This window comes from Loxodonta africana, chromosome 25 (assembly GCF_030014295.1).
Source record: "Loxodonta africana isolate mLoxAfr1 chromosome 25, mLoxAfr1.hap2, whole genome shotgun sequence".
In the NCBI taxonomy this organism is placed as follows: domain Eukaryota; kingdom Metazoa; phylum Chordata; class Mammalia; order Proboscidea; family Elephantidae; genus Loxodonta; species Loxodonta africana.
Genome location: NC_087366.1, coordinates 13210786 through 13229646, shown reverse-complemented (window position 1 = coordinate 13229646; position 18861 = coordinate 13210786).

Below are 18861 nucleotides of genomic sequence, written 5' to 3'. Positions count from 1 at the left end.
TGTGCCTATGTCTTTACAGCTAACAAATAGTCATTGATAATACACGTCCCAAAGCATATTTGCACAAATAAACCTGACTTTATTTTCTTTTCTCTAAATATTTGCATATCCTAAATCCTAAGAGAGTAGCATTATAAATAAATCATTTCATTTTTAGTCTGAAATATGAACAGTTTATTTGTTCTGCTACACATCTTTTCCCTTGGGCTGTGAAAGCATGTCTGTTTTCCATTTTAAGCAACCAAAATTACATATGTTATGCTAGAATTCTATAAAAATCCTTTTTATGAGCCTCATAATCAAATGGTTTTGGGCAGTGTGCACATTAAGGTTTATATGTTGTTGTCGTTGTTAGGTGCCCTCGAGTTGGTTCCAACTCATAGTGACCTGATGTACAACACAATGAAATGCTGCCCGGTCCTGAGCCATCCTTACAATCGTTGTTATGGTTGAGCTTATTGCTGCAGCCACTGTGTCAATCTACCTTGTTGAGGGTCTTCCTCTTTTCCGCTGGCCCTATACTCTGCCAAGAATGATGTCCTTCTACAGGGACTGATCCCTCCTGACAACATGTCCAAAGTATGTAAGACACAGTCTTGCCGTCTTGCTTCTAAGTGGCATTCTGGTTGTACTTCTTCCAAGGCAGATTTGTTCGTTCTTTTGGCAGTCCATGGTATATTCAATATTCTTTGCCAACACCACAATTCAAAGGCATCAATTCTTCAGTCTTCCTTATTCACGGTCCAGCTTTCACATGCATATGATGCAATTGAAAATACCATAGTTTGGGTCAGGCACACCTTAGTCTTCAAGGGGGCATCTTTGCTCTTCAACACTTTGAAGAGGTCCTTTGCAGCAGATTTACCCAGTGCAATGTGTCTTTTGATTTCCTGACTGCTGCTTCCATGGCTGTTGATTGTGGATCCAAGTAAAATGAGATCCTTGACAACTTCAATCTTCTCCGTTTATCATGATGTTGCTCATTGGTTCAGTTGTGAGATTTTTGTTTTCTTTATGTTGAGGTGTAATCCATACTGAAGGCTGTGGTCTTTGATCTTCATTAGTAAGTGCTTCAAGTCCTCTTCACTTTCAGCAAGCAAGGTTGTGTCATCTGCATAACGTGGGTTGTTAATGAGTCTTCCTCTAATCCTGATGGAATATCAATTGAGATGTTTCAACAAACAGATGCAGTGCGGGAGGTGCTCACTCGTCTATGCCAAGAAATCTGGAAGACAGCTTCCTGGCCAACTGACTAGAAGAGATCCATATTTATGCCTATTCCCAAGAAAGGTGATACAACTGAATGTGGAAATTATAGAACAATATCATTAATATCACAAGCAAGCAAAATTTTGCTGAAGATCATTCAAAAATGGCTGCAGCAGTATATTGACAGGGAACCGCCAGAAATTCAGGCCGGTTTCAGAAGAGGATGTAGAACCAGGGATATCACTGCTGATGTCAGATGGATCCTGACTGAAAGCAGAAAATACCAGAAGGATGTTTGCCTGTGTTTTATTGACTATGCAAAGGCATTTGACTGTGTGGGTCATCAAGGTTTATATATATATTTCTGTGAATCAATAACTGTTTTCCACAGGAGGTATTTAAATATTTTTTCTTTAGAATTTCTTATATGTATATAATTTCTCTCTCTCTCTATGTATATATTTCTTTGAATCAATGACTGTTTTCCATAGGAGATGTTTAAATATCTTTACAATTATTTTTTGTACTTTGATTTGCTCTGTTTTTTACAAAATTAAATGATATATGACTTTTTGATTTTGAAACACATTTATGTATAACATGGGCAATATTTTTAAGCATACCCAGCAAAACAAATTGTGAAGCTGCTTATTCAGAAATTACTAAGAATTTCAAGACAGTGACTGCAAAGCATTAAACCAAGATGGGGTCCTTATAACAACAGTCTTGTGTGACTACACAGGTAGTACACTCATCAAACCGGCCTTGCTTTAAAGATACGATGCCAAACCATACCAAATCCATTGCTGCTGAGTGGCCCTATAGGACAAAGTAGAACTGCTCCATAGAATTTCCAAGGAGCACCTGGGGGATTCCAACTGCCAAACTTTTGTTTAGCAGCCATAGTACTTAATCACTATGCCACCTGGGTTTCCCCAGATAACAAAAGCATGGGAAAAGCACTTTCTTCTCTTTGATGTTTAGGTCAGTGGTCTCCACCTTGAGCTGATCTGCTATTGGATATATGGTTTTACACAGATAGCCAGATCTTATAAATACAAATGTGATGATGTGACAAAAAATCATCTCATTTTCTTGCAAAAAACAGACATCATGGTGAGAAAAAATATATATCACCATTGTCCTCAATTTTCTTGAGTGGATTCAATACCTCAAAAATATGTTTTTTTATATGCCAACTTCTCCCTCAAATTTATTATCTTTAGTTTATTTGATAATTAATATCTAAGGTTCTTTGAAAACCCTGGTGGTGTAGTGGTTAAGTGCTAAGGCTGCTAACCAAGAGGTCAGCAATTCAAATCCACCAGGAGCTCCTTGGAAACTCTATGCGGCAGTTCTACTCTGCCCTGTAGGGTCGCTGTGAGTCTGAATCAACTCGACGGCAGTGGGTTTGGGTTTTTTGGAAGGTTCCTTTGTATTTAACATAAAATAATTTTTAAACAAATTATTTGTGTGATGTAGCAATGTATGTAATGTACATATACTCTCTTGAAAACATCTAATGTTTGTAATGAGCTGTGCACCTTTAAGTTAACTGTAACTGCATTAATACATTATTAAAAAATAAAAAATAAGCCCCATCTTTAACTGCAATTCTATTTTTCAATTCTATTTTCGATAGCCTTATTTTGATAGGTATCTGTGTGCATGTGTATTATTTTAAGAAATTTTAAGAAATATTTCCTAAGTTTTTGAAAATTTAGTTACACAGTTTCATGACCTGGCACATCCGTATACATGTACACACATAATATGTATAAAATCTTCTAAAGTTGCCTCTATGATTTTTTTCTCTTTGCAACACCAGGAAAGCCCTTAAACTTTTTAAATCTGCGCTTTGCTTTCCTTTTCACCATTACTTTAAAAATACGAATTACATATGAAAAGGAATAAAATAATCTCACTAGAAAAGTTTTGAGATAATCTCAAATTAATATGTGTAGCTATTCTGTGATGTATACTACATCAGCTAAGTAGAAAATTATGAGGCTAAAATATGATAGACTTCCGTTTAAAAAAAAAAAGGCAGGCCTAACTTTTGTTGAATATCTCATATGATCAAGCATGAGGAAAAATGTTGTTGTTAGGTGCCTTCAAGTTGGTCCTCACTCACAGCAACCCTGTGTACGACAGAACAAAATACTGCCTGGTCCTGAGCCTTTCTCACAATTGTTGCTATATTTGAGCCCACTGTAGCAGCCACTGTGTTAATCTATCTCATTGAGGGTCTTCCTTTTTTTTGTTGACCCTGTACTTTACCAAGCATGATGTCCTTCTCCAGGGACTGGCCCTCCTGATACCATGTCCAAAATGTCCAAAGTACATGAGACGAAGTCTCGCCATCCTAGCTTCTACAGAGCATTCTGGTTACACTTCTTCCAAGACAGGTTTGTTCGGTCTTCTGGCAGAATCTAATAACTTTAATCACATTATAAACAACAACTGTGATAGTAAAAAACCTAACAAATATGTAATAAACATCTTCATGTGCTACCTCTGTACTTTATATTTATTATACTACTCAGTCTTCACTAAGCCATGTTGAGGTAGTCATCTTCACTTCTATATTAAAGATGAGAATACTAAGTCCCAGAAAATCTAATCAAGAGACTCAGAAAAATTACATTGCTTTTCCTCTAACCTAAGGAAACTTATCTCTATAAGAATTTTGAAGAAATTGATAGAGAAAAAGTGATAATACATATGTAGTAACATCCCAGAGTGATGAATGAATAACATATGAAATTAAAGTATATTTTTATTTTAAAATATTATGTTTTTCTTTTATAAATGCAAAGTATTGGAATAATTTAAACAATAGAGTCCAATTAAATTTTGACATTATAATTTCATGCTTTCACCATAGGTGTGTGTATGCATGTATGTGTGTGTATATATATAAAAAAAAATACATATATATAAAAACCCTGGTGGCGTAGTGGTTAAGTGCTATGGCTGCTAACCATTCAAATCTGCCAGGCGCTCCTTGGAAACTCTATGGGGAAGTTCTACTCTGTCCTATAGGGTTGCTATGAGTCGGAATCGACTCAACAGCACTGGGTTTTTTTTTTTTTTTTTGATATATATATATATATATATAAATATATATATATATATATATAAACAGCCATGTATGCTTTCTACCCAAACACATTCAATAACTACGTAACAATAATTTATGTACCTTAATTTAATTTTTACTTCATTTTTATCCAAACTTTAAAATTCCATCCTATTTTTGACTCAAAAATAGTGATGTGATGAAAGCAACCAAGCTATATAGATTTTTATATATTTTTACAATGCTTTTTATCTATCTAGCAAACATATTGTTATGATTGTAATAATTACTTATGATGGAGAACACAAAAAATGAAGTGCATAAACTGTGATGGAATTTGAAACATTTTATAAATAGTTATCAAGTCCTGGAAGAATTTAGGAAATATTACAAGCAAGTAAGAATCACTATGACGTCTTCAGAAATAAAATGCCTTGATGAAAAAGTAACTTTTTTTTTTACAATAGGCTGGCATTGTAAAATAGTGAGTAGAAACTTATCATTGCGACAAGGACAGAAGTTTTTGATGAGTAAGAAAAGTGAAAGGGAGAGGCAAACTGAAAAGCTTTAGTTGTAAAGGAAAAATAATAGCACACTTTCTGTACCTAAAATTTAGATTATTTATGAAAAAAATGGCCATACCTTTCCTTGCTTATGACTATATTCACCACTTTTAAGTAATTATTTTGTTAACCTACCCCAATAATATCCAATGATATATGATATATACATGATCAAAAGTCATGTAGATTTGTGAAAAGGTTTTCTAAAACATATAAACTTTTACTTCCACTATTCAAGACACCATAATTAATAATACAATGGATTATATTCCCAAATCAGTATATGTGTGTATATATACATATGTATGTATATTTATTTATTTATTTATACTGGCGTGCTGGTGGTGCTGTGGTTAATAGCTACGGCTCCTAACCAAAAGGTCAGCAGTTTGAATTCGCCAGCAGCTCCTTGGAAACCCTATGGGGCAGTTCTGCTCTGTTCTATAAGGTCACTGTGAGTTGGAATCAACTCTACAGCAACAGGTTTTTTATATATTTATACATATATATAATGACAGATCAAAAGATATATTTTTATTCTATCATTTTATGTACAGTGGACTCTCATAAACAAGGTAAACTAAATTGCTCAGATCATCAACAGGCTTTTTATATACTCAGGCTTCTAAATATTCTAATAATGATTGTGTTTTCCTTTTATTCAAATCATGTTTCCAACGGTGGCTCATATTGCCCACATACATTATGAAGACATTTCAGTTCTGATTCATACCACCGTTCACATTGCTGTCTGTCAGAAAAATACATGCCCTGTCATCATAAATTCTACCCAGCAAACCTTTTTGTTCACTGCACTTATTATAGTCAGACCAATGCTACCCATTGCTTGACAGGATGCAAAATATAATGGTCATAAAAGTAAAGTCTGCTAACTTTCATTCTTGACAATTTGTCAAAAAGCACATTAAAAAATAATTGGAGAGAAACTGCACAGATTTTTTAAATGTATTGAGTCATTTTTCTTCAATGCTTGACTGGTCAGCTTGCAAGATGCCATTCCCTCCATTATTAACAAGCCAAGACTGTGGCTTTAACAAAAGAAATAGCACTATATTGCACTCATCTTCTGCTTGAAGTGTGTTGCCATAGTCCTCTGATTTATCTGGAAAGTCAACAAGTAAAAACAGTTAGTCCTTTAGCACATGACTAGTTTATGCTTCCAATTTTACCCTTCATTAATTTTTTTCTCCATGCCGACCAGTAACATCATAAATACCACTTGAAATGGAAATACAAAGTCCAGAATACCTTTGTTTTCCCCTTTCATATTGTTTCATTAACAGTTTTAAGTCTTAATGAAATTTTGCAGGATTCAACTGTTGTGTATACACTATGCTTCATGTAAAGTAGCCCTTGTGGTACAGTGGTTAAAGCACTACTCAGTTGCTAACCGAAAGGTAGGTGGTTCAAACCCACAAGCCACTCCTCAGGAAAAAGATGTGGCAGCCTGCTTCTGTAAAGATTTACAGCCTTGGAAACCCTATGGGACAGTTCTGCTCTGTCCTACAGAGTCCCAGTGAGTTGGAACTGACTGGACTGCAGTGGGTTTGGTTTCTTTGTTTGGTTTATGTTTAATCTATAACATTTAAAACATACTAAATTTCTTGATACATGCTATAACACCGGTGAACCTTGAACACATTATGCTGAGTGAAGTAAGTCAATTGCTAAAGGACAAATATTATATGATCTCACTTATATAAAATACCTTCAGTAGGCAAATGTGGAGACAAAAGTTTATTAGTTATTACCAGGAGAAGACGGAGGTAGAAATAGGGAGTCTTTGTTTAGGAAGCATTGACTTTATGATGATGAAATTCTGGCAATACATACTAGTGATGGTTGTGCGACATTATTAATGTATTAGTGTCACTGAGCAACACATGTAAGGATGTTGAATTGGCAATGTTATGATATATATATACATACATATATATATGCATGTATATACACCAAACCTGTTGCCGCAAAATCAGTTTCAACTCATAGTGATCCTACAGGACCGCATAGAACTGCCTTATAGTGTTTCCAAGAAGTGGCGGGTGAATTCGAACTGCCAACCTTTTGGTTGTTAGCAGCCTCAGACTCATCATAGCTCTTAACCACTGTACCACCAGATAAACATACACTAGATTTCAATGTCTTACTATTAGGTTGTCATAGAATTTCTTTCTTATGGGACAAGTTTTGCTTGAAATCAACTACATATCTATAAATTATCTCAGAAAACACTTGTTTGTACTAGATATGAGGAAAGATAAATGTCACCCATTCTATTTGTAGTTGAATTGATGTATATTTTGCTGTATATATTACCAATGGCAACAACAGCAAAATAAATAAAATGATAAGAAAATACGTAAAGATATTACCTAATAGTAGAGAGGGTAAGAAGCTGGTGAAATGGACACGAAAAGAGAGAGAGGAGGGAGGAAGTGGACTGTCTTATTAGGGGGAGAGCAGTTGGGAGTATGTAGCAAGGTATATATAAGTCTTTGTGTGAGAGACTGACTTGATTTGTAAACTTTCACTTAAAGCACAATAAAAATTTTTAAAAACTTACCTAATATACAGATTCTTAATATCATTCAGTAACACTGAAAATTAACATTTTCTCAGTGTGTCCAAATACAGTACTTTAAGCTTTCTTCATAAGAACTTTTGTGGATTTTTCTTTTTTTCCTTTTTCTTAACAAGAGCATTGATGAACTTTGGCCTGTGTGGAAACATCCTCTGGAACTCACTCAGTGATTTCTGTCTTCATCTGGTTTTCTTATAGTTACAGGCATAATTTGGATCAGTTCCATATGTAATTACATATTACATTAATCTTTAAACTAGTTACAGTTACTTGAGTTACATTACACATTAAAAAATAGATTTTCTCCTTTAGCACAATAATAAAAAAAAGCCTATAAAAGTACCATCCATTAAGAAAAAAAAAAAAAATCAGTTAGCTAGTTGGAAGCGTAGAATAAGAGAGTTTAGTCTGTGCACATATCTAAAATACTACAGGAGTTTCAGATTACCCGGCATTTCAGAATACTTTGGGTAATGGTTTCAATATTAAAACAAGCTACTGTTTACTCTTATTCTTATAAGTTGCTTGCTATTCCATTACTAAAATGGCAATTAGTTCGGGGAAAAAAAAACTGTCCTTGCATTTGAGAAATTAATCTAATATCTGCTATATCTATCACCTCACTTAGATTCCTGATTCACAACTCTGTGAACCTTTACTTTGTTTACCTTTTTATTTGTTTACAGTGTTTTTTAGCCTTTGGGTGAGGTGTTTTTAGAATTCCTGTATTCCTGTCTTAACATTTTACTGGCATGTAAATATTATTTTCCTTGGATATAAGATCTTTGGAACCCAGTCTTTCTTCTCAATAATTGGTACATATTATTAAATTGTCTTCTATTTTCCAGTGTTATAGATAAGTCTATAATCACCTGATTTCCATTCTTTTTATTTAACAAAATTTTTATCTAAATACAAGATTTTTTTATACTCACACTTATTATAACTTCATGAAACTTCAAACCATTGGTGTGACATTTTTGTTAATGTCGCTGGGATTCAATGAGCTCTTTAATATCAACATCCAACTTAGCCATCAGCTTAGAACAGTTAGCTTACTTATAAATAAATAAATAAAATATATAAATCCTCATTTCTGCATCTGCAAATAATTGTTCTCAGTCTTATCTACATAATAACTTTTAAAAATATTCTCTTTTAAAATATTCTCAGAGAATCATACCCCATCTGCTCTATTTATTCTTTTTTTTAATAATTTTTATTGTGCTTTAAGTGAAAGTTTACAAATCAAGTCAGTCTCTCACACAAAAACCCATATACACCTTGATACACACTCCCAATTACCTCCCGTAATGAGACAGCCCACTCTCTCCCTCCACTCTCTCTTTTCATGTCCATTTCGCCAGCTTCCAACCCCCTCCACTCTCTCATCTCCCCTCCAGGCAGGAGATGCCAACATAGTCTCCAGTGTCCGCCTGATCCAAGAAGCTCACTCCTCACCAGCATCCCTCTCCAACCCACTGTCCAGTCCAATCCATGTCTGAAGAGTTGGCTTCGGGAATGGTTCCTGTCCTGGTCCAACAGAAGGTCTGGGGGGCCATGATCACCGGGGTCTTTCTAGTCTCAGTCAGACCATTAAGTCTGGTCTTATGAGAATTTGGGGTCTGCATCCCACTGCTCTCCTGTTCCCTCAGGGGTGCTCTGTTGTGTTGCCTGTCAGGGCAGTCATGGGTTGTGGCCAGGCACCATCTAGTTCTTCTGGTCTCAGGATGATGTAGTCTCTGGTTCATGTGGCTCTTTCTGTCTCTTGGGCTCGTAATCGCCTTGTGTCCTTGCTGTCCTTCATTCTCCTTTGATCCAGGTGGGTTGAGACCAATTGATGCATCTTAGATGGCTGCTTGCTAGCGTTTAAGACCCCAGAAACCACTCTTCAAAGTGGGATGCAGAATGTTTTCTTAATAGATTTTATTATGCCAGTTGACTTAGATGTCCCCTGAAACCATGGTCCCCAGACCTCTGCCCCTGCTACATTGGCCTTCGAAGCATTCAGTTTATTCAGGAAACTTCTTTGCTTTTGGTTTAGTCCAGTTGTGCTGACCTCCCCTGTATTGTGTGCTGTCTGTTCCTTCACCTAAAGTAGTTTTATCTACTAACTAATTAGTGAATGCCTCTCTCCCACCCTCCCTCCTTCCCCCTCTCGTAACCACGAAAGAATATTATCTTCTCAGTTTAAACTATTTCTCAAATTCTTATAATGGTGGTCTTATACAATTTTTGACCTTTTGCAACTGACTAATTTCACTCAGCATAATGCCTTCCAAGTTCCTCCATGTTATGAAATGTTTCACAGATTCCTCACTGTTCTTTATTAATGTATAGAATTTCATTGTGTGAATATACCACAATTTATTTATCCATTCATCCGTTGATGGACACCTTGGTTGCTTCCATCCTTTTGCTATTGTAAACAGTGCTGCAATAAACATGGGTGTGCATATATCTGTTCGTGTAAAGGCTCTTATTTCTCTAGGATATATTCCAAGGAGTGGGATTGCTGGATCCTATGGTAGTTCTATTTCTAGCTTTTTAAGGAAGCGCCAAATCAATTTCCAAAGTGGTTGTACCATTTGACATTCCCACCAGCAGTGTATAAGTGTTCCAATCTCTCCACAGCCTCTTCATTTATTCTTTTGTGTTTTTTGGATTAATGCCAGCCTTGTTGGAGTGAGATGAAATCTCATTGTAGTTTTGATCTGCATTTCTCTAATGGCTAATGATTGTGAACATTTCCTCGTATATCTGTTAGCTACCTGAATGTCTTCTTTAGCGAAGTGTCTATTCATATCTTTTGCCCATTTTTTAAGTGGGTCATTTGACTTTTTGCAGTATCCTGTAGATTTTAGAGATCAGGCGCTGATCAGAAATGTCATAGCTAAAAACTTTTTCCCAGTCTGTGGGTAGTCTTTTTACTCTTTTGGTGAAGTCTTTGGATGAGCATAGGTGTTTGATTTTTAGGAGCTCCCAGTTATCTAGTTTTTCTTCTATGTGCTTTATAATGTTTTGTATACTGTTTATGCCATGTATTAGGACTCCTAACATTGTCCCTATTTTTTCTTCCGTGGTCTTCATCATTTTAGATTTTCTATTTAGGTCTTTGATCCATTTTGAGTTAGTGTTTGTGCATGGAGTGAGGTATGGGTCTTGTTTCATTTTTTTTGCAGATGGATATCCAGTTATGCCAGCACCATTTGTTAAAAAGACTGTCTTTTCCCCATTTAACTGTTTTGGGGCCTTTGTCAAATATCAACTGCTCATATGTGGATGGCTTTATGTCTGGATTCTCAACTCTGTTCCATTGGTCCATGTATCTGTTGTTGTACCAGTACCAGGCTGTTTTGACTACTGTGGCTGAAATCAGGTAGAGTGAGGCCTCCCACTTTGTTCTTCTTTTTTAGTAATGCCTTATTTTCTATTTATTCTTATGATGACTCATTTTGAGGTGCATTGGGATGTTTTAGCAGGTAACTTCACTTGGTTCAGTAGTACTAGCATATTCTAGATGTGTAGATTTGACTCACTTTCAAATGTTTTTCAACAAGTCAATCAAATCCAAAAGAATTCAAGTCAAGATAGCAGAATGAGCAGAAATGGAAAGGCCTTGTCATAGGTTGTACTATTTATTTTTAATTAATTATTCTCTCCTAAAGCATGTTCCTATGTGATGTCATATGACTGGCTTTTTCCAAAAGAATGTGAGTAAATATGATGTACACCAAATAGAGCTGTCTACACTCTTGATTTTTCTGAATGTATACACACGCATGATGTTGTTTAGCATGTTCCTCTCTCCCTTGTCTTTCCTATAAACAGGTAGTGAGAACTAAAGATTTTATCATATTCAGGTTCACTCTTTCAGCAAGAACAGTTCCCAGGTTACCTGCCAGACAGTGATGATCATGCATATGTCCACTATTCCATTAAAAATTGCACCTTTTTTAATTCTACAATTCCTTTCCTGTTTATTAGCTGGAAAATTTTCAGAAAGATTAACTTCATATTATCAACTATTTAACTTCTCAGAGCATAGTTTATACATGAAAATTTGGTTAAATACTTGATCTTTTTAAAAAATTTATAGTTTTTAAGATTATGCTTTTATTTTTTAGCATTCTTCAAAGAAGCTCAAGAAGAATTTTTTTTTAACCTGTGTAGTATTTTTTATGATATTTTGGATGTCATTAAGATTTCATGAATTTAAATATATTTGATTTGTTTCAATTCATTACAACTCTTTTTATTAATATTCAAAATTTTTTCAAATATTAAAATGCTCTTTGAGACAGTGGAAGCCTTTTCAAATTGGCTTATTTCATCCCTAAGTTAACTTTAACAGCTATCTCTACCTCTCAACCTATCCTCTACCACCCCCGCAATAATAATAGTCTTTGACAACTTCTTTGTATGTGGCTATGAGGATATATCCCAGGCTCCTTTGTTTTATTTTGCTCAAATACTGAAATTAGTTATTATTTCAAAAACTTTTTACTGTTAATGATGTTTAGTATATATAAAATGAACTATTCATTCTACTATTCTACTTTACCATTCTTTCTAGATATTTTTAATAGACAGAACTAGAAATTTATATATATCTCAAAAGGAAGTCTTGATAATCTACTTCTGAAAAATCAACCATTGAAAACCCTTTGGAGCACTCTTCTGCTCTGACACACATAAGGTGGACATGAGTCAGAATCTACAGCAACTCATATATATAACATATAAAACTGGAATACCTGATGAGTTTCAGGGCTATTTGAAATTTATATTTAGGAAAAAGTTTTTTTTTTTAATTATTTGTTTTTCATTTTTATCTAGTTTTCTTTTAGGTAAAATTCTCCCATTCCTAATGACATTATGATAATGAATTATTTTCTTTATCCTACTAATATAGTTATATATACAGTATTTTTATACAAATAACACACGTTATACAATTTTTTGCCAACTGCACCCCCCCCGTGAAGTGTTTGTTATATAAGCAGGTTATTCTAATTTTTTTACCGTAAAAAAAATTAACATAGTGCACTTATTAAAATATCTTGGAGGGGAGGGCACAGTTAGGAAAAAAATTACAGAATGTGCATTATTTGCATTAAAAATATGGTACATACTTATATGTTAATCATTTCACCAAAAACCCTACATTGATTTCTTGTGACAATTTCAGAATTTTAGTCCTTATGTGAATATCTCACTAGAAAGTACACTCAAATAAAAAAAGAATAACCCATTGCTGTCCAGATGATTTCGACTCACAGGGACTCACTCAGAGTAGAACTGCCCTATAGGATTTCCAAGGAGTGGCTGGTGGATTCAAACTGCCGATGTTTTGGTTAGCAGCGAAGCTCTTTAACCATTGCACCACCAGGGCCCCACACTCAAATTACTGGTTTTAAAATCAATTGAAATAATTCTGCACCTTCATCTGCTGCAAAAGACCTCCTTAAAGTGTTAAAAAGCAAAGATGTCACTTTAAGGGCTCAGGTGCCCCTGATCCAATCCATTGTGTTTTCAATCACTTCATATTTTGTGAAAACTAAACAATGAATAAGGAGGACCGAAGAAGAATTGATGCCTTTGAATTACAGTGTTGGTGAAGAATATTGAATATACCATGGACTGCCTGAAGAACACACAAATCTGTCTTGAAAGAAGTAGAGCCAGTATTCTTATTAGAAGCGAGAATAGTGAGATTTTGTCTCACATACTTTGGACATGTTATCAGGAGGGACTAGTTCCTGGAGAAGGACATTATGCCTGGTAGGGTAGAGGATCATCGAAAAAGAGGAAGATCCTCAACAAGATGGATTGACACAATGTTTGCCACAATGGGCTCAAGCATAACAAGGGTTGTAAGAATGTCATAGGGCTGAGCAGTGTTTCATTCTGTTTTACATAGGGTTGCTATGAGTTGGAACAGACTGGATGGCATCCAACAACAATAACAATAAATTCTTCATAGCTTAGGTACCCTATGAGCTCACAAGAATTACCTTCATCTCTCTCATTTAGCTTTTGGCTTTTAGGAATTGATAAATTTTAATATTGACTAATTACTATGTAAAACATTTACCTGGTTATAACATAAAATCAACAAAATGAGGTATATTAAGAGAAGTCTGGTTTCTATCCCTGTCTTCTCCTGTTTTCTCCCTTGTAGGTAACAATGTTCTGGAAAATTTATTTTTCCATTTTTAAATGACTCATTAATTTATGTGCATTGTCTTTGCTTTCCTAGCTGTATTTTAATGTAGTTAGTTTTGCATAACCATTGTTATTGGTGAAGCAGAACAACTTTTTATATCTTTATGAATCATTTGGCATTCTCTTTTGTATGTATATATACATACGTACATGCCAGTGGACAGAAGAACTAGTCATCAATACCTGTTATTTTAAATTAGTGGATACCCTTCCATTCTTGAAAAATATAGTTATACTGAAGTTTAAATAATTTTGTGCCCAGATTATAACCTCAATCTCCAACTCTATTATATTCTTTGAACGTGACAATTTATATATGTGTAGGATTATGATGACAGTATTAACTAAATAGTTGTTTTAAAATAAAATGTCTTTAATTAAATATACTAGCATTCACAAACCAAGTGAAACTCGGAGTTTAAGTGAGCTGGCATTTCATAATACCAGTTAATACAGAGATGATGACTTTAGCTCATGCATTTTTGCCAACATTCTCTTTTGTTGATTTCAGTTTTAAAATTTAATTATTGCCAAGATTAGTTTTGCAGTATTCAGTATGCTCAGCTGGCATTACTTACTACTATAAATTCAATACTGTATATTTTTATAAAAGAAAGTGTTAAAAATGTAATAATAAACATGTTTTTCGTTATATTTATACAACATTAAAACATTGTGGAAAATACATGAGATCTGTAAAAACAAAATATCATAGTTCTTTAAAGATATCATGACTAGTGTTAGTTGGCAATTACATTGCTTGAGATTCCTGAAACTTACCAAATCTTAGACTTTATGATTGTTGTTTTTGTTAGAAGGAAAGTAGATAATTATTAAATAATTATAACTTAGAAACAAAATGTGACATGTTTCTGTTTTTCAGTTTTAACATATTTTTGGAACTGTTTAGATTATTTCAATTCTTTTGGACTTTAAAGAAAAGAATTTTTTGGGAACGTACCAATATCAAGGCTGTTCTGTAATTCATAGTTTTTTAAATTTGTTCCAATGGAGAGGTAAATGCCAAGGTATAAAATGGAAAATGGAATTACTCTCTCTTCTTTTTGCTCTTCCTAGGGTTTTTTTTTTGGAGGGGGGTGATACCTATATATCCATTCACGTAACCATCTACTCTCAATTAAAAAAAATTAGTGTCAATTAAATGACCTTTTTAAAAAACAACTTTAGTTTGTCTTAAAATAATCTCATTGACTAAAATCATATTTAACATTACTTCATTAATACTTCAAGAATATAATACCAGTTGTTTCTGAAACCACAACATGTAAGCCTTTAGCATCCTTTTCTGGTATGAATCTGATGACGAAATGCAGTAGTTTGATCACTGCCGCTTTTATGATTCTGTAAGTTTTACTTTAAATATTCCAAAGTTTGACAGGTGTCATGTACAACAAGAAAGAGTAGCACCTACATTATAATGCCTTATCGGAAGAGCAACAGTCCACAGAAATTCTTTCCTCTCCTTCTTCCTTATTTTATTTATTTGCATAAACTAGCTTTCTTTCCTATTTAACTTGTTGAAAACCACCAAAAAATTTTAATCTTTTAAAGTTATATTTTAAAAAGAATGCAAAATTCATTTTTGGAATTCCGTATTCGACTTGTGTTTTACACTAGAGGGAGCAAGCGTTCGGCAAACACATGCCTTCCCCTTTTGCTCTTACAATTTCTAGAAAGTTGTCCATAAAATATGTCAATAATTGACAGGAAAACAGGAGTTGACATGGCATTTCATAAGGTTGGGAAACAGAAAAAGAAATAGCAAAGCTCTATAAATTTTAATATCCTGAGGAGATTTAAAATTTTTCTCAGTAAAGTATATCCAAAATCTATTTTTATATCTATAAAAAATTCAAAAGTTTGAGAAAGTTTATGCTTAGTAATGTTAGTTGTAATAATGTATACCCAAAATATAATGTGTCATAACTAAGTACATTATATGATCTTGTTTGACAGATGAGTCCAAGTTTAGACTCATTTCGCTGGAAAAAAAATGCTTAGTTATCCCTCCTCTGACTTCAAAAAACGTCTTAGTTTAGATAACAAATTATATGAAAAGCCTTGCCATAATACATAGAAACAAAATTGTCTGGAAGACATGCTAGGAAAACATGAAGAAAAGAAATATGGGATTAAACCATAGAATTTGTCTCTGAAGGATATGCCCAATAGTTTAAATTAAAGGGCCCTAGGAAAATTTTGGACTTATTATGATTGTCTCTGGTAGCATCCTCTAAAGACAATATCATGAGATCTTTTTTATTTTTTAGTTCCTGCAATTGAGTGTGATAACATCATCCTTGTATGTGACTCTCTACCTCGGAACACAACCAATAACCAAAGGAGAGGGGTGTGAGAAGACCATGTCCATGCATTTTAGAATTAAAGTGTGGATTCTTTTTCTAATGGAAATTAAGGCATATTTAGACAAAGTGGAAAGTGCAGAATCTAGGCGAAGAAGATGTTGCATTTATGACGGGGCATTACTGGCCCTTCTTAAGTCCAGGGCTTTAGCTAGATAGAGTGTTTTTCAAACTTCTTATTGATTTCCTCAAAATATAAACCTATTTTCTGGCAAGTATAAGGGCAGCAAACCTGACTCTAGACCACAAGCAGAGCGTAAAGATGAGAATCTTAACTGTTGGATTGCCAAAACTAACCCATCATGTATCACACTTCTGTATGGACAATTTTTTTGTATGATATTTCTGTCAGAATTTTCACTTGTGTGTATTCAGGAAGTATAGGCCTTGAGTTGGAATCTGACCAAATCTGCTGTCAGCCCAATAAAATTACAAAATTAAAAAAGTATAGAGTGATGAAGTAGCAAGAAATTGTCTTATGCAATAAGAAGTAAATCTTCAAAGTTCATTGGCACCCTTCCCTTGCTAATTAAATAAATTCCAGTGGCAATTGGTTCCTCCTATCTGAATGGCACTGGGTTTGTTTTTCGTTGTTGTTGTTGTTACCTGAATGGCCAGGATATATTTATCAGAAGGCCTTTTTTTAAGGAACTGGGGAGACACTGTGTTTACTTACTCATCTGTACATAGTGTTTGCACTGCTCCTTTGCTAACTCTTTTAGTTAAACCAAGTCAATACACTCATGATCCTGTTCTTTTTATAACCACACTTTAAGTCCTCGGACCTATCATTTAGCAATTGAACCCCTAGCTCGAGCACTTCTCATACATAATCTCATTTAATCATCACGACAAACATTTGAGTAGCTCAGAGAAATTAATTAACATTTTATTGACCATGCAGTTAATATAGGGCAGAGATAAGCCTTCTATCTAATAGAAGCATATCTATCCTGGTAAAGTTCAAGTCTGCAGTTAAACAGTAACTTGAAGAATATAGACTTACTGCTTGAAATAAGGATATTGTTTACAACGACGTTCCTTCAATCTTTTTAATATACAATACAGAGAAACAATACAGAGAGAATGGGAATTGGGAACCATAGAAAATATCTTTGGTTGTCAATACCATACACCACCGAAAGTAATCACTAGCTAAAGGAGAGTGAGCTGTTGTAACGCATCACAAAAATTAAAAAAAAAGGGGGGAGGTCAGAATGTATGGCAACTTCTTGTTTAAAAGTGTTAAGTTCCAATATAGAAACTGAACAAAAATTCCTGTGATCATAAGTTAGCAGATTTTGATGAAAACACCAATTTTTACCTATCATCCATGATAGTTTTATAGTAATTTTACAAGTAAAAAGAATTTTAGGGTTCACTTGAAGATTTAGATTCACGTCAAACCTAAAGATAAAGCATTTATTAATATGTTGGTTTAGTCTCGTTAACTTGGTGAAAGAAAATGTAGAGGGACTAGATCATGTTTACAAGGACAGACACTCAAGGACATTTAAAACAATTACTGACTAGAACTCTGGCCTTACTTGTCTACTTGTCTGTCTCTCATTCCAAAGTTTTGTCTTTCTGTCTCTAGTGCCTAGCGCTGGAATTTTCGTCAACGTTGGTGTTCAATTCCTTTTATTCTAAAAACAGAACACAACAAAATAAAACTTGAGGAGTCACATGGTCTATCACTTATCCAAAAAACAACCAAACCAATTTAATGTACTTTGGAAATGATACTAGTAGATGCTCCTTTGATCTACCTTAATTGTCATTAGTAATAAATATGATTTTTAAGATGTGATCATAAAGCTTTGAAGTAAAATTTAAAAAAGCAATTAGTTTCTATTTTGGTGGCACAGTGGTTAACAGCTTGGCTGTTAACCAGATTTGGCAGTTCAAATTCACCAGCCACTCTTTGGAAACCCTACAGGGGGGTTCTGCTCTGTCCTGTAGGGTCACTATGAGTCACAATTGACTAGACAGCAACTCCTTTTTTTTTTTTTTTTTTGACGTACAGGAAAGATGTGTGTGTGTGTGTGTGTGCAGGGACAGAAAGGGAGCATAAGAGAGAGGGATACTTATCTCTGTGTAAAGAGGTAGCCATAATACGTCAAAACTTTCCATTTATTTTAATCTAAGTCTCTTAGTTAAAAAAAAAACACAAAGATCTAGAAAAACTAAGCATCAGCTTCAGGAAAATGGTCTTTATTTTAAAGCATGTTACTTTGAGCTTATCTGAGAAACAAATCACAGACCAGTATTACAAAGAAAGAACAAGAAATCATCAGTGAACAATTATATCAACTAGTGAGGGAAATAAGCAATTAGAATTTGCATGAAGAAAGATCAATACCCACATGTAACTTTTTACAACAACAAATTTCAAAGCAATAAAAGTAAGGGCTTAACTTTACAAGTGAAAGTCAGATAGACAAAGATGATATCCTAAATGAAAAAAAAAAAAAGGATATTTCCTGCCATTAAACAATAACTAAAAAAAAATTATATGTATATTCTGATTTTAAAAATATTCATATTTAGAATTTACTTTTACTTAATCTATATGAGAGATAATATACGTGTAATTTTTTTTTAATACTTATCATTTTCATGTACAGTGAAAACTGTGAAAGCCAGAACTCGACAGGGCTGCCTTTTTTTCCCAGGTCTCAAACATTTTCTGCCTTTGACATAGTGCAATCTTACCACTATTCTATTGATTGTTTTAGTGAAAAATATTTGAATTTTCCTTCTCTGATATGTTTCCACCTTATACAATTTCTG